At 47.7% G+C, this 17316-nt stretch overlaps 1 protein-coding gene across 1 annotated transcript in view; it reads right to left on the reverse strand.

Moving 5' to 3' along the window:
- Positions 1–16177, reverse strand: part of LOC144139341 (uncharacterized) — a 52355-nt gene extending 36178 nt beyond the window's left edge. Inside the window, exon 1 of the mRNA XM_077671717.1 lies at positions 16091–16177. The gene's annotated coding sequence lies outside the window, so the exon portion shown is untranslated. The remainder of the gene's footprint in view (positions 1–16090) is intronic.
- Positions 16178–17316: the final 1139 nt, after the last annotated feature.

Consider the following 17316-nt stretch of genomic DNA (forward strand, 5'->3'; position numbering starts at 1 on the left):
AAATGTTTACAGAAAATTTTCATTACATTGGAGGCCATGTTGGTGCATTCTTGCGGCAACATGTCCACTGTGTGCAAGCTAGATGCTTGTAAGCACACTTGGTACTGTCTAGCTGTACCTGCAGCATACACATCACCTCCTCGTACTGCAGTGCAGTGTTCATTCTCTGCATCGTCAGCTGGCCTGTCATGCAAGCAGACTTGGGTATTGCCACTATACGCCCCCTAAGGGTATGGTGACCGCATCACATACCTGCTGTAATCTCATGGCCTGTCTGGTAATTTCTTTGCACGAGCAGAGATAAAAGTAGTCAACGATTTCTGTTTCCCCCGGTTGGTGTTCTGATATTTATTCTTCAAAACTTCGTTTTGGCCCTCTGTACCATTATTTGTGGTAATGACTACATTGAAGTCAAGCCTGTATATATGCTCTTACCTACATGTCTGACAACCAGCCATTCACATTCTATCTACGACCTCAGCTTGCTGTTCCAGCAATGTTGCAATCATTGAAGGTCTCTGAAAGATAAATTTGCGATTTCAGTTCTCAGACAAATAAGTACAGCATCCTTTAACTGCACATAGCAGTCTGTCTTTTTCAGCCATTGGTGCGAAGCTTGCTCCCGGTGGAAGTCGCATAGGACAACTTTGCGTTCCGGAAAGTGCTCGTTCAAAGCATTTGTTTCAGCTTGAGTGTAGTCACCATCGAATATTCAGCACAGAAGTCAGTATTCTATTTCCCGAACACTTTAAGGGCTTTAGGTTCGCAGGTTCTTGTCTCGAACTGTGACAAAAGCACCAAAGGTCAAGTATCCAAGTGACGTGTTTACAATGAACAAAAGAAGCGGCAATGTGTAACATATTAGTAGCCCTTGAGGCATGAAGCTGGTTTTGGTATTTGGTATTCCTCATGGAAAACATTCTTGATTTAATTTGGTTTGTCCATTTATTTCATTTATTAGCAGGAAAAAATACAGGGAACCGTGCCTCAAAAGTAATGACGGAGTTTAATTGGCGAGAACTTTGGAAATTAGAGGCGCACAACATACTGGTGTGTGGTGTGTTCTTAAGCCGTCCACTTCAGAATTCTTGAATGCTTATGTACTCCACCTGATAAATGGCTGTGGTCAGATTTTAATTTCGCGTGATTCCATCTCTGTTGTATAAATAATCAGTGCTGTGGCGTTTGGTAAAGTTGTCCAGATTTGTGATTTTTTCACAACTCGGTATCAAACTGTGTGCACTTTCCAGTCTTGAACGACTTCTGGAGGTCCTTATCGAAAGCTAGAAATTAGGTTATCGCCATCTTTCATAAAATCTTGTAAATTTGGTCTCCTGTGGATCGTTATCCACATCGGGATCCATGATTATTAGGTAGTGTATTTGAGTGAGTGAGAAAAAAAAACGTAGTTGAGCAAAATAAAATAAAAAAACCGTGTGTGGCATTTTTCTTTTTCAGAAAGCCGTGAGTTGTCGCTGCTCGGCTCGTGCGGCCAAATTTTCTTGAATTTCAGGCCGCGAGCTGATCAGCTCGCACTCACATTGCTTCGCGAATGGGGAAGGGCGGGTGGTATGGGCATTCCCAGTAACGTTAGGCGTTCCTACACGAGGTGGTACAAGAGTGGCAGTTGTAGGGGTATACTATTAGCTGAGATAGATGTGGGGGTGTTGTTATTGGTTGCTTCAGAAATCAACAAAATTATGAGCAGCATGCCAAAAAAAATTTGCGCCAATCCACCCTGTGATTGTGATGGGAAAGCAAAGCTGTAAATGGCGCCCACGACGATTACCCATGCGACATCACTTAAATTCACTCGCGCCACTCTACAAATAGTGAAACCAGAGAAGTGAAATCCACTTAACCACACCTCTATTACTTCAAAGGGGTATTCTTGGTGAGGTTAAATTAATGCATGATGCATGAACGGTGGTTGGTTGAGTTGTATTGGTGTAGCACATGAGTGGAAACGCTTTTTTAATAAAAGTAAAGCTCAAACCCGGTGTTAGACGATCTCACTTCTCCGTCTCTGCCGTCTTGAACGGAGGCGACGAGATGACGGCAGAGACGCAGGCGGAGCTGGAGGAGAAGCAGGAGGAAATACTTCTATTCAGATTTCTGAACGGCCAGAGTGCGGCACAGGGGAGTGGTTCCTTCTTCACTGTAGCCCGTACTCAGTCCGCGCCGCCTGTGCTCTGTCCACCAGCTGAAGCTGGGTAGGCAGAGTGGGGCTGGACAGCAGCATCTCCCATTGCTCTTGTTGGGTAGTTGATGGAAAGAGAGGGGTGCTAAGGGCTAAATTCACACACCCCGATTATATGGCTTCTGAGCAAAATTTATATTCAACGTCGTAGCGATTCGGGTGCATTAAGTGAAGACGCGTCGGGTGTGGGAAGGAGCCGGATTTTATGAGCCGTAGGGTAGTTTGTTGTTCTATGGAAAGGTCAGGGTAAGGCGATAATTCTGGGTGATGTCCCTGTTTGAGACAAGCGGGTGACTGTCCTCGTGCAGCTCCATTAAACCGGGGGTGAAAGTGCAGGCTTGGTGGGCGTATTCGTGGCCCTCCATGGAAGCGTGAGCGGGTGTCCAGGTGAGCTGAATGGAACCATTTGGGGAGTGGGTTTTTAGCACACGCAGTGCACATCGGGACACCCAACTGGTAATTCTGGTAGGCTTGTTGGGAATCAGTGACTACCTAAGAACCCATGGTCCAGTGAAAGCCAAGGCGATGGCTGCCTCTTCAGCATCCGTCATGTCTTCGGTCTTGAGTGAGGCGCAAGCAAGGAGGTAGCCACGATGATGCCGTACTGCTGCCCTCGATGTTGGGAGGCATCTGTGTAAGTAACTGCATGATCCCCACCGAGGGTGGTGTTGAGCGCTTAAGCCAGTGCTTGTCGGGGACCCTCGTCGTGTGAGGGGTTCATATTTCTAAGCAAAGGGAGCATCTTTAGTTCTTGTCGCCAAAAGTCCAGGAGTACATCAAGCGGAATGACATGCTGCCCAGCCAATCTGGTGAAGGATGCGGCGACCCGCCGCAGTTCTGCTCAATTGGAGCTTATGGATAGAACGATGGTCCCCTATCAGCTTTTCCAGCATGTTGTAGAGCCCTGTACTAAGCAGCCTCTCTGTGGACACACTCATTGGAATACCAATGGCTTGCTCAACCGCTTTTCTAATCATTATATAAAGCATCGTTATGTCCTCCTTGCCGAGAAGAAGACAGGGGGGTTCACGTAAGTGATTCTCGTGAGGACAAAAGCTTGAACTAATCGAAAGTTATCGGATTCCTTGAGGCCTCGCTTCTTGGTGGCAACTCGCCTGACCATGTGCATGATTTTATTCGTGCTCAGTTTGAGGTGCTGCAAGGATACGTCACTCTTGGTGTTGCCCTGAAGATGTAGGTCCAGGATCTTGATGCTGGGGCTTGGAGTGATGGCCTGGCCATCAAGGAGTATTTGAATGTGTTCCTTGAGGTGTCGTTTCACGTGAGGGCAGACGACAAGGAGCTGAGATTTTTAACGTGAACACTGGAAGCCACAGGATTTAGCACATTGGTGTACTAGAAGAGAGGTGCCACGGGTTGGTGTGAGCTTCCTTTAACCGCTATCGCGTGGCGTTCAGCGAGAACGCAGGGGTTAAACCCGTAGATGTGCTTGGTGAGTGCACCACTTGTTCTCCCCGTCTGTGCGTGGGACAACCGGCTATGGCTTTCGATTCCTGGCGGTGCCAGTGAATTGTTTTATTGGTTCGCGGGAGTTTTCTGTTGACACCAACGGTCGCGAAAGAACCCTTGGGGGGTAGAGGTAAAAAGCTTTGCTTTAAAACGTTCAAAGCGGTTGCAATGCCCTGGCGCATCCCCCATGTGCACTACAAGCACGCACCAACTGATCAAATAACAAAACGGACACGCACACAAACGTATCATCGAACACAAGTGCTGTCCACCGGGCCCTAACGCACCACCCACTTCACGCACGTATGTTGACATCGACGGAAATCCCCAACTGATCAGCTGAAACAAGGCGGACACACAAACATTTTGGAACTTGGTGGAGCCCGCAATGCATCGAGCCATCATCTCGAGATTGCTCCACGATTCCGCGCCGCCGCTTCTCGATAACAAAAGGCCGAGCATGCCACCGAACTCCCAGCCACAACATCGGCTCACGCTGCTTTTCGTAAAAATAAAAATAATAAAAGAACAAAAAGCAAAATTTTGTGGCGTTCCCCCGGTCTGTTTTTTTTTCTTATTTTTGTTATGACGTCACGGGCTTTTGTGGCTCCGCCCAGTAAAAGCGGATTTTATTTTTTATTTATGACGTCACGGGTCTTCGTGGCTCCGCCCATTGATTGCGCAGCTGGATCAAGTGCTTCCCGATGGGAGCTGGGAGTGCTGCGCCTGCGATAAGCCACCTTACCTGCGAGGCCGCAAGAAGAGCAAAAAATCAAACTAAGCCGGAAAAACTGCAACGAAGTCAAGCCAAGCCAAAGCCAAGCCACGCCAATGGTCTTCGTTACCTGACGTTCAGGAACGGTGGACGAGCACTACTGCGCATGCGCCAACTAGACATCAAAAAACAAAGAAAATCAACTTTTTTTTGCCGGATGTGACGTCATGGTTTAAGGAAAATGGCAGCTGTTGCGCGGTCATTTCGCTGCGCTCTTCTCGTCGTGATTTTTGCCTGCCGTTGCAGCGGTGCATAGGTGTTTGGCTTACGATTGTGATGAAGGTGCTCTCGAAGAACTTCTGGAGAGCACTTACGGTGGTGTGCAGCGTGTGATCGGGACGCTGAGTGTGTGCGACTGCCTAATTTTCGCGTAGTACGTTGCGACGGTGACGACCGGCGCTCTGCATCAGTTCTGCCGCCTCGATTTACGACAGTGATGAGTGCGTTCCCGTCGAATTTCTGCGCTGTGTTTTATTAGAGCGCCGTGTTGAGGCCGCTGGGCGTTTCGCCGCCTACGTGCCGTGGCGAGAGGCAGCAAGGAGGGCACTGGGATGGCGCAACCATGCTAGCCACTGCAAACGTAGACCACTTCTACGTAGACCACAGGGCTGTGTTTGTGTCCCAGTACAACGGAGTTAACTTGTGCGAAGGTATAATTGTGTGTTCGGAGTCGTGAGGCAGGCAGGTAATGTTCACCATTGCGAAGGTGTAGTAACTACCATAATCTGTCTGCTAATCACTTTGTTGGTCTGAAACCTAAGTCAGCTGATAATAGGACATGCAGCCCGGTGGGAGGTAAGGCTGCGCACAGGACAAAGGTGTTTTTTGTTGTTGCCGGCTGTAGGAACCAAGCCTTAATAATACATATCCAGGCCTCAAGTAGTGAATGAGAAAATATTAACTAGTTGCACTTAGCCCTGGTGCCAAGCATTTTTTTTTTTTCGTGGGCCCTCTCAAGTTCCCGTTTTTAAAATTATCCCTTCTAAGGCACGTTCAAGCTGGTATAATGCCATGCATTCAACAGATGCTGGACAGTTCACCCAATATGCCCTTGATGTGTGCTGTCACATGCCAAAGAACAATACTGTTGGTACTTTTAGGAACAGATTTTATGATGTGCAATGCTTTCAAGTTCATTTCTTCTGTGTTTAGCGTGACTGAGGACTTGCCTGCAGCAATCTTACCGCAAATAAGTTATTGCTTGTCGAACAGCACAAAAGTACCACTACAACTTAAAACTGAAATTAGTCAGGGATGAGGTTTTCCTTGTCAGTTTTCTCTCTTTAGCAGTGATGGCAATGGAAGCTGAGCAGTGGCGTTGCTGGGTAAACTTGCACCCGTGGCCCAGAAAATTTGTCTCCCCCTCACATATACAAAATAATGATTAATAATAAAACTAGTGTTATTGTTAGTATTGATAATATTAATGTCTTCTATTGTTAGCATATGAAAGCTGGTTCACACTTGCGACTAGAGCTACCAAAATCGATTTCTGTCACTCGGCATTGCTCTCATCGCGCGACAAGAGCGATTGGTCTCGACAAATTTTGTGTCTTTCATTTGGATACCAATGTAAAAAAATTTTTTTACAGCTACTGAATGCATGGGCTTCAAAACGTCAATGCAAGCATGCATAATATGCGACATGCGATGCGAAATCAAGCCACAGGATACTTGATGTGTAGTTATTTATAAAGAACTGGCAATATATTAGAAAAGTAAGCAGCAAGATAAGAAGCCGTGTGTTATTTAGGCAATAATAGCTACACAAGCTTGGTTTAGAGAACCCCAGACGACGACTCTGGTGCAGATCTTGATAAACAACACTGACATTTTCAGTGAATTAGGCATCGATAAAAATCCTAACAGTAAGGAGCGTTATGGTGTGTCACTCGTGAGCACGAAAACACCATTAGCAGCCGAGAAAGGAGTGGCCAAGAGCTACTTGCGGCAGCACAGAGTGTAATGCGCCAAACCAAAGTAGGGTAGGGGAAAAGTGAAGGCTGATATGCGGCAGTGTGAGAGTACCACATTTTACAGTCGATACCAAGCGAATGGATGCGTGCAAGAACATGGAGGTGTGAGAGAGTCTCGGGCCTCGTCAGAAAACGACACTTATTATAAGGTGGTCGCCAGAGGCGTTCGGAAAGCTTTGCAGCCCGCTGTGCCGACTAAATCATGCAGACGTCCCACGGGCCTGGAGGAGGGTGGCCAGCAATGATAGGGATGTTTAAAGGCAACACATGCAAGACAAATAGTCACTTCATTCGCATCAATTTTCCTGTGTCTAGGAACACACCTTGGACAAATTATGCTTGAAGGACCACAGGCGGAGCATGGTGAAAGAAGGCTGGGGGAGAAATAGAAGTTGTTCCAGCAAATAAACAACAGCCGGACTTAAAAAAAAGCTATTTCCAAGTATTGTGCAGGAAAAGTGGTATAAAATGTGAAGGAAACGGCCGCCCCATAAATTCGGAAAAACCGCCTGCGCCTGCCCGTTTGTCACTAAAGGCAGCCTCTGTGGCAGCATGCAACTGCTGGAAATTTCTCTAAGTGAGAATTTCAGTACGTTTGAAATAGATACATTGTCGGGTCTCTATTTCTATGGTTATGTGATTACTGAGAATGGAGGCAGATAGAAAGGGAACATTTAGCAGGGAAAGAGATCACTGGCCGTACATGAGTCGTCTAAGCGGCCAGTGAACGGCTAGTCGTGTGGATGTTTGTCTCCGACAATGTTGTCGTTTCCTTTCGTACGTTGTAAAAAGATTCCACCACACATTTGCAAATAAGTTAATTGACATTGGCGTCTTGGGAAAACGAACACAGTATAAAGTATAAAATGTGAGGTTCAGGCTTACCAGTGAAGCAGCCACTAGTCAATGGAGGAAATCTGAATCGAAGGAGGTTACGAAGCGATAAAGAAAGAACTCTTGAGTAAAATATCAGATTCGTACGGGCCCGAGTGTATCAGCGCACACGCTGGGTCACAACCGTTCGGTCGTGCCCATCCCGATTTGTTGGTGACGATTTCATTGACGTCGTTGTACAGTCGACTAGCTCAAGACAGATCCTAGACGAAACAACCTTTTCCCAGTAGCTGAGGAAATATCGCCCTCTCTAACCAAAAGTAATAACCAAGAACAAGACGTTTGGGACCCATCTCGATTCCCTCTTCCTTCAAAGGTGACTGGGCTCGCGTTGTAGCGCCGGTCACTCACAAAGCGCCTCGCTGTGGAGCGCGGTGCCCGCATGTACACAAGTGGGAGGGTTCGGAGGGAAGGATTTATGTTCTTTGCATCTTTTCCTCCAGTTGGTCATGCTTCTGGAGCGTTTCACCGAAGTCTCTTTTGCGGTCTGATGTTTTGCAGCCGGACGTCGTCGTTGTGCTGCCTGAGTTGTTCCAGTAGATTTTTCCTCCCCAATGCATGCGGAGGGGCACTCAGCTCAAAAATCTTGTATACGACACCGGGGCGTCCTGTCCTTTGTCGCACAGTCTTCAAATTTTTTTTTTCTAGTAATGCTCACAAAGCACTCAGCAGAATGCTTTCACTAATACAGAAACTGCCCCTCACTCCCACCTCAATTATCGTGGGGTCTCCCGCCCATATTCCGGGATGGGAGCACTCAGCGGATCGAATGCCTAATGATATAAAGTGGGTGACGTACCTGGTGTTTATCTTTTTGTTATGCACTTAATTTCGTTGTCCTGTCCTTTTTTTTCTCACCTTCCACCTTGCAAGATGAACCTACCAGAGCAAAATATTTAGGTCATCCGCTTCAAATATTTCTTCACTTAGAACTCCTTGGGACGGCCACTCGAAAACCATGATAAAATGGAAAGAAGATGAACACACGGCTATCCACTTTATTTATGTGCGCAACGCAGATAATTTATATTGCTCTCAACATACAGGGGAATGAAATAAAAAACCGTAGATTTACCTGATTAAAAGTTAGGTAAATAAAATAAATGCCTACATAACTGTTCTATTTCTTGCATAATTTGTTTGACAAGCTACTCGTCCGTTGTTCTTTTAGTTTAATTACACGGGGCTGCATGGGATACGCCCCTTCCATATAATGCCATCTTCGTACAATTGCCATGTGCTGGCTGCGTCGCTGGGAACGATGAAGGAAAGTCAATGACATAAAAAATATCAGCTATCAACACCCGATATCAGATCCTTCGCAATTGCTTAAATCGCGAATTGGTTGGTTAGTGCAAGCACTGAAGGAATCGGGTGCAACCAAGGGGAAATCGCGACAACCCATTTGTCTCACCTAATGTTGGACACCTTAGCTCCCACCCCCTCCTCTTCCGCTTGCGCCCCTCCTCCCAACACAGGCTTAATTTGTACAGTTAGCTCCCCCGCACCAACCTTCATTGCATGTTTCACACTTACTTTCATTTCGTTTTAATTATCAGTCCCCGCTTCCTCAAGATTCAATCTTCCCCATATTTTTTTTTCAGGTCATTTTCACATTGGTTTCCTTCTGAAAAATATGACAACCGGACCGGGGTACACGGTCTCCGACGCGTCACTGTGAAGACTCCAGAAAATGCTAAACATTCACCATGACCCGTACACAACATCTCATGTGCGTAAAAAAAGTCGCATAAATAACCACCAAGGAAACATGACCAAAGTCTCGTAGGCTTGGGCCTTCACTCCTCCCCCCTACTGATCTCGTCCGCCGCCCCAACAGTGGTCCTGGACGTGATGAAGGGGCTTTGTTAGGCTCCTGTCGTCCCATTGAAAAGCAAGCTCGCTCGCTACACCCCTCCAAGCGTCGCAGTCGTATACACCCCCTCTCCAGGAATTGTTCCTTGTTCGCCTCCGCTCACCCTGCAGCCAATTAACTCCTCAAGCCGCACCCATCCTCGACTACCGCGACATTCCTAGATGCCAAAATTCTCCTCGCTTTCTTCCATTGTACCAGGAAACAAATTTGAATAGACTGGTGGGGACGTAAATTGAACAGGCCAAAGCTGTGGTCTCGTTACAGTTGTCTTCCAGTTTTCGACGTCAGCATTACACATTGTAGGGGCACAAGTGGCACCCCCCTTCCCTTTACCGAGGGGCTGGTACCCGGGGCCCAGGGACCCCCGGCCCCCCTTAGCGACGCCACTGCAGCTCAGTGTTTTTTGTCACTACAAACGACAACTTAGCTTTTGTAGATATATTTAGAGGTGTGTGATTATCAACTTTGCATCTGTGAATTGAATACAAGTTAAACTTGGCTGTGAATTCAATAAAATATTTTTGAATACGAATAGTAAAAGCTGGCTGCGAATTAAATATTTTCAAACCACACTATCTTTGTTTTGGTGTTTCTAGAGTGTACAAAACATAACTACACCAAAAAAGCCAGCTTAGGCAGTCAGAACTAGACACATCTCTGTTCAGGTACTTGCGCTTGACATACAAAAAATTTAATGTAACAGAGAAAATAAAACATAGACATGCAAACGAGTGCAACAAGAATTTTGCATATATTGAAATAAAGAAATATGGGTTCCTCAAAATACTGTGAACACAGTAACCATACTAGGCATATTTAATATGATAGGCAGCAGTCCCCCCACTCTCCTCAATGATTGAAAGGAGGCTGGGCGTGCTAGTTGCCGGTGGGACCTCACCAACAAGCCAGCAATAACGTTTGATTTCTCACTTCTGCTACTATATTTATAGGAAAGCTATTTTAGATTATAAATTTTGCTTTCGTAGTGTTGCACTTGACCTAACATACACCACAGTTAGCGAAAACTTGCTTGGTGCAAGGCTTTTAGGCTTTTGGCACGGCGTCGGTGTCATGCAGAAAAACCAACCCGCAATGTCTTACCTAGTGTCACTAGATAAGGCTTATCTAGTGACACTAGTCTTACCATGTAGTGAAGCTTGAAAGTTCGCACGTCTTCAGATAGAGCAAACATTCGTTCCTCTACTATTTGTAAATTTCAAATATTTGAAACAGAGCTGCAAATCGAATATCAAAAAGTACTCGCACAGTATTCTAAGTTGCGAATGTTCACACACCTTCAAATATACTGCCTGGTCCCTTCAGTATAAGTGTATAATTTACACAAATAATTTCATGAATGAGAGTTAAAAATGCAGTAAGGTGTTTCATGCAAGTTTGACGCATTTATTTGAAATCACTGATAAGCATTGGGTGCAGTTGATAGGATGGTTTATCTCTCTGTCTTCCCTGTACTATCTCCTACATCCCCTCAAACTCAACGGGCATGGCTTCATTTCTCCTACTTCCTTCTTTAGACACTGCTATGCTTTCCTTTCTTCACCGGATTCGACCTCGAAGAATACGCCATTGCCCTTGCAATAGAGCACGCTACTCTTAATGTTCCTACCACCACGCCAGTATATATCTTCTCCAACTGTCAGTCAGCCCTTCGTAATTTCGCTAACCATGAGACCCACCCACACACCACTGATTTCGTCACTCTGATACTTGCATCGAATCCTCGGCCACGCTTCACACTGGTTTGGGTTCCTGGCCACGCTGGCATGAGCGGAAACGCCTTAGCAGACGCGCTCACCCGAGTACCTTTCCCGGGTTCGCCCATGTCCTCGCCAACCTTGTACCATCCGCCGACGGTTCGTACTCAACACCGCGCTTCCCGCCGTTACCAATTACACGCCCAATGCCTATCACGCACCCTGTACCCACCCCCCAGTTCCCGTCGAACTCGTGAGGCTGCATGCCTCATTCGACAGGCTCAAACCTCTTCACTCCCCTCCCATCACATTCTTCACCGCATCTATCGGCGCCCTGGCCATCCTTCCTGCCCCAGGTGTTCTTCCTACCCATCCATCCCTCATTCTAATTGGGACTTCACCCCACCATCTCTCACTTTCATCACTTCCTGGAAGCTCTGGCTGTCTCCCCCGCCGACAGTGAACATCCAGGCTGCCCAGGAAGCTCTCTACAAACACGTGCACCGGATCCGCACAGGCATTCAGGAGTACGTGGATCCGGTGAATTGAACTTTCAAATTAGGACCAGGCATTCAGGAGTACTACGCGGATCCGGTAAATTGAACTTTCAAATTAGAACCTGGACTTAGAAATAAGTGTTTGTTCTCTCTTTCTCTCCTTCCTTCCTTTACAGGGTGGGCATTCATAGGGGCACGTGTTGGGTAATATGTTGTGTTGTAGTGTGTGTGGGTTTGTAGGCATCTGTAAAACGGCTTTGGACTGAGAGGTTGGTGAGGGAATCCGGCAGGTCTTTTCTGCTTTCTACGAATCCGTGGCTAGTAAATTTGAGGGCAGCAGTGCGTGCTGCCTCATTCTCTAGTAGAAGGGCGTGATGTCCAGATGAGGTAGATGATCACTAGCTTTTGTATGCGTCATAGTGTATTTGAGGTGTGATGCATCCTTCTTGATAAAGGGACATGCTTACTGGGAAGCACGGTGGAATCTGCCATGGCTGTGCTTGCATCTGTTTTTTGCAAAGTTGTGGAAGTGGTAGTGGTGAGTGTGGCGGGCATCAAGGGTTTCTTATGAGTGATTAATGGCAAACGTCCCAGGGTTTTGTGCTTAAATATGCATCAAAACAGTGAACTGAATGAAGGTGGCTACGCAGGCTAGTTGAGACTTCATCTTGGAAATTTTGGTCAAATGTCAGGCATGACTCAAGGAAAGGATAGAGACAGGAATGAGCTTCATCAACGAAGCTTCATTTTGCTCTGAGAGTGATTACAAAGTAAACAAAACCCTCATGTGACACTGCTTTAACACCACATGTATAAAAAGCAATTACAGCTGCTGCACACTTCACACTAATTATTCAGTATTCTATAGTGCATCTGTCTCCCACCTTTATCACATAGGTCTCAAAGATTTCTCGTTCCTGTTTTGTGCCATACAACTTCAGCACTCTCGTCGTATCATAGGCCTCAAAGATTTCTCGTTCCTGTTTTGTGCCATACAGCTTCAGCACTCTCGTCGTATCAAATTCTGGCATGCAGCCACCTGGCGTGCATTGAGTCTTGGAGTGGAGCACCAAATCGGCTTCTGTTCAAGTCGTCACCAATGCGGCATGCTCCCACCACCGCCTGTTAGGGCCTTGTCTGCCCTATGTACCATCAAGATACATTGAAATAGGAACAACAAACCACATGACTTGCAGTATATGCTGTGCATCATGGTGACGGGCTGTGTAGCCACAGGAGGAACAAAGTTACAAGAATTCGTGTCCAACAGTGTCATGGAAATAGCATTTGAGAATGTTAATTTGGCCCACTGCCGCATGTCGTGCGGGGTCCCGCTACGGTTATCAAACTTTGTCACTGTGTAGGCTCAAGCAGAACACGACGAAGGCTGATCGCAGAAGCACAAACGGGCACCAAATATGGTGGTGGGCGAAATAAATATTTTCACAGACCGAACAGTGCCTTCTCGACACCCACGTGCAAGTTGGTCGAACTGGAAGTACATAATATCTTAGATAAACTGCACGAAGCTTACCATCACTCCCAAACCTCCCGCCTCAACCACCTACCAGACGAGACACCCTTGAACTCCTCGTATATCCAGCACCCCAAGAACAGCTACAAAGTGTGCCGGCCACATCCGTCAACACATTTGTACAGCTCCCATACCGCGATATACGCTCAATACGCTCGACAGGAAAGCAACCCTCTGGAGACCAACGAAACTAACGTGGATAATTACAAACTTTTCATTTCTGCGTGCCAAGAGTCCTCTGCAATGATTTAACAAGTATATGCAGCAGGACCATGACCTCCTGAATATAATGTCAAGAGCTTATGACAGCACGCAGCGATTACAAGACACGGGGTTCGACGAACCAAAGCGACGCGCAGGAATCACCTTTGTAGGTCGCAATAGTCTTGTCTTGTTATTTCTTAGTCAACGACCGTGTGGTGAGCGACAAGAGTTTCGTGCGAACGATCATTCGTGGCTGGCCGGTCGCAATAGTCTTGTCTTGATATTTCTTAGTCAATGACCGAGTGGTGAGCGACAAGAGTTTCGTGCGAACGATCGTTCGCGGCTGGCCATGATAGCACCGCCGTTTGATGTTGAAGGCATACGCGCACTCGCACGTCGGAGACGAAACGCCCAGCGGCCTCAACACGGTGCTCTAATGAAATCACTCTCGCAAATCGAAGCGGCACAACTGATGCAGAACGCCCGTGTTCACCGTCGTAACGCACTACGCGCAAATAAGGCGGCCGCACACACTCAGCGTCTCAATCACACGCTGCACACCACCGTGAGTGCTCTCCAGAAGTTCTTCGAGAGCGCCCTTATCACAATCTCAAGCCGAACACCTATGCACCGCTGCAACGGCAGACAAAAATCACGGCGAGAAGATCGCAGCAAGATAACCAAACAGCTGCCATTTTTTTTTAAATCATGACGTCACATCCGGCAAAAAAAAAGTCGCTTTCTTTGTTTTTTTGATGTCTAGTTGGCGCATGCGCAGTAGTGCTCGTCCACCGTTCCTGAACGTCAGGTGTCTTCGTTGGGTTGCCAATATGGCGACAACGTCAAAGGCATGGAGGAAGCAAAAGTTTAGGGGGGAGCGTCACGTGACAATCGTGAAGCCTAGTCATAAAAAATAAAAAGGAAAGACTGATGGGAGGTGTTCTATTCACGTGACAGGCAAGCGGTAGTTCTTTGCGCCTCATGTGGCCCTTCGCCATGCCCTTCGCCGACGCTGCGTGCGTGCGTCTATCCGTTTGGTTGCCGGGCCGTCCGCGTATTCAAGTTTCGGCGACGAGTCGTTGCGCGCAGCTCTGCCTGCAACCCGAAACGCGCAGCGGCCTGATCGTGCCGGCAAAGTGGTCGGACGGGAGAGGCAGAAAACATCTTTGTTTACTGAGCTTTCGGACCCGTCGAAGTTCACGCCGCAGTCGGAGAGTTGTGTGCCGCCGCCGCGTGCAGGAGTGGAGAAGATCTTTTTCAACTTTGCCTTTCAGGCAAAGTTGAAAAGATCAACCATTTCAACCATTTCTTTAACCATTTATTGCCAAGGCGAAGTCAGTCCACAATTCAGCAAAGTCCCTCCCAGACGTAATCTAGCATTCGTTTTTTTTTCATACGTATCGCGCCGATCGAGCGGTCCTCAGCGGACAAACAGCCGGCGTACTGCTTGCGACGCGAGGTGGTCACACCCAATATAAGGGTTCTGAACCCTTTGTTTTCCAGTGCACTGAAGTAGATCAAAACGTACCACCACGCCGGAGCACTGAAAAGGCGAACGTATGCAAAAGCTCGCGCGAGCGAAACCAAAGCTAGTCTCACCACCTCACCGCCGACACGACACTCGTTACGCGCGATACCTCAGCAGAATGCCAAACGCAAACGTCACAGCACACCTGGCAAACACCGCGCCGCTGTAGGCCGCTCCATGTTTGTGAATGTTTACGGCGGCGCGTTCGAGCGATCCAACGTCAGAAGTGAAATTCGGCTTGCAGCTCGTGTGGGTGCTTCTTAAGAATGCGATCGAAGTATCGCCTTGCTTTGAACAGCTACAGCGGAAGTACTTCCACGATACGAAGCTTGGAGCGCAACGCTGGCGAACAATCTTGTACGGCGCCTTCGGCGACGGCGCTCGCCTCCATCTCCACCAGCAGACAACCGGAGCCACTAAATGCTACCGCGGGCCTGAGCATGGTGGATTTTCCATAATGCATTGCGCGGGAGGAGCCCGAGGAGAGGAGAAAGCGGCTTCCGAGGAGGTTGGCTTGCCGAAGCTGGGCCGCCTGACGTCATGCTCCCTCCTAACATTTTTCTTCCTCCATGGTCAAAGGGCGGCTGGCGTGTGCGTACGTTCGGGAAGAAGACGGTTAGAAGGAAGCGGCTTGTAGCGTTATTTCACATCAAACGCGTGTGCCACGCGTCATCGAGAAGTGTTGGAGATGTGTCTAACGCCCGTATAACTTAATAGCGGGGCATTCCGCGATGTATATGCAGTTCCCAAACAGTGCGGAATGAGGTGTATCGCGTCGAATTTCACTGCATCAAAGCGCAGTTAAAAGAAAGCGTCCCTACCACCCCACCTAATAAATATCGATTTCCTTCAGCCGCCACGTATCGCAACACTAATATGCAGAAAGCTCCGTGCTACATCGGTGCGCTACGGCTGCCCCTCGGCAGTCAAATAAATTAAAGAACAAAAATCTTTACGTGACCTGCTTACAACATATCGAACGTGGTATTTAACATTCGTAATAATTCCCCCCCCCTTTTTTTTCTTCCCACAATACCTGCCGCGGTGGCTCAGTGGCTAAGGCGTTGTGCTGCTGAGCATGAAGTCGCGGGTTCGATTCCCGGCCGCGGCGGCCGCTTTTCTGATGGAGGCTAAAAGCGAAAACGCCCCTGTGTACGAGATTTCGGCGCACGTTGAAGATCCCCAGGTGGTCAAAATTAATCCGGAGCCCTCCACTATGGCACGCCTCACCGCCTGCGTTGCGTCGGCGCGTTAAACCCTACAATCAATCACTTTTCTTCCACGAAATACGGGCTGAACACTTCAAAGACGGCGTACACTAGATATCGGACAGCAGCTGAGGATGACACAGCAGCACGCGAAACAAGGATGTTTTTCGTTTGGATATGTATACATCAACATGAACGGCGTACAGCTCTTACCAAAGTACCAAAGCCGCGCCGCACCACCGCTTACGGTATAAGATGGCCGCACTCACCTTCCCGCTCGTCTATACGCCTCGAGCTTCGCGATCGCTGCGCCGCCTGCCGCCGCTTCTCCGCGGCGTTGACGGGATTTGCGCTGCGTGGCTGATAGGGGCTCAAGCAGTGTTTTGGTTCTGTTTTGCTTCTTTTCGCCTTTCCGCGCCTTAAAAAAACTTGTTGTGGTGACGTCTATAAGCAGAGAGTACGTTTAGGTCACTTAAAAAGCAGCTGCGTCTTCTTAGAGAACGCGATCGCCTGCAAGAGCTACCCGGGGGCGCGGTTCTGCGCACTTCGTCGCCGCTCTTCCGGGCGTCGGCGACGGTAGCATCATATCATCACTGTCACCTCCAAATACGTCAAGCACAAATGAATTCTACTGTCGCCTCGTTTAGACCTGATACTGGCGCAGTGAGAGGTTGGCTTCATTTTGCAGCGTGGACAACGAATGCGGCTTCGTTTCGAATATATACATGGCAGAAAAATATGTTTCGGGGATATGATTACCTTATCCCGGAAAATAACTTACGCCTTTTATAAGAATATAAACCATGCGGAAATGTTAAGTATATCCCAAGCCTGTGCGTCGTTAAATATTTGCCCACACACGCCTTATAGCAAGAACCAAGGCAAGTAATGAAACCGCGGAAAAATAAATGCTGTGCAAGTGCGGAAGAAACATAATAGCTGTAACGGAAATGGAAGAAAAAAAAAACAGTGCAGCTTCTGACATGCTAAAGACGTTCGTCTAAACTTAAGCCAGGTATACGGTTCACCAGACCAACTATACGCGAACTGCACTGCTATTTCGCGAAACAATAGGGGGGGGGGGGGTAAGGGGAGGGGGATGCTGTGCACAAATTCGGAGCGGAATCAAGCAATGAACGTTTTAGTAATCACACACACCAATCTCGCGTTCACTTTCGTTTTTCTACTTCAACGAACAGCTGATCGTACGGCGGACGCATTTTTGGAAGTATACAGGGTAGGTAGTTCAACAAGCGATGAAAGGGGTTATTGGAAGAGTGTGGCATGTGATAAGGCCCTCCGATTTCCGTTTCTGCTTTATTCCACAGGCTCCCTGTGCCGTATGACGACATTTCCAAGAAGCATTTAGTCGCGGATGCGGATTATATTTTAAGCCTGTCTCCGCGCTGCTCGCAGAGGATATATGTAGCAGATGAATG

This window comes from Haemaphysalis longicornis, unplaced genomic scaffold, assembly GCF_048455015.1.
Source record: "Haemaphysalis longicornis isolate Haplotype H1 unplaced genomic scaffold, Haemaphysalis longicornis Haplotype H1 scaffold_5, whole genome shotgun sequence".
NCBI lineage: Eukaryota > Metazoa > Arthropoda > Arachnida > Ixodida > Ixodidae > Haemaphysalis > Haemaphysalis longicornis.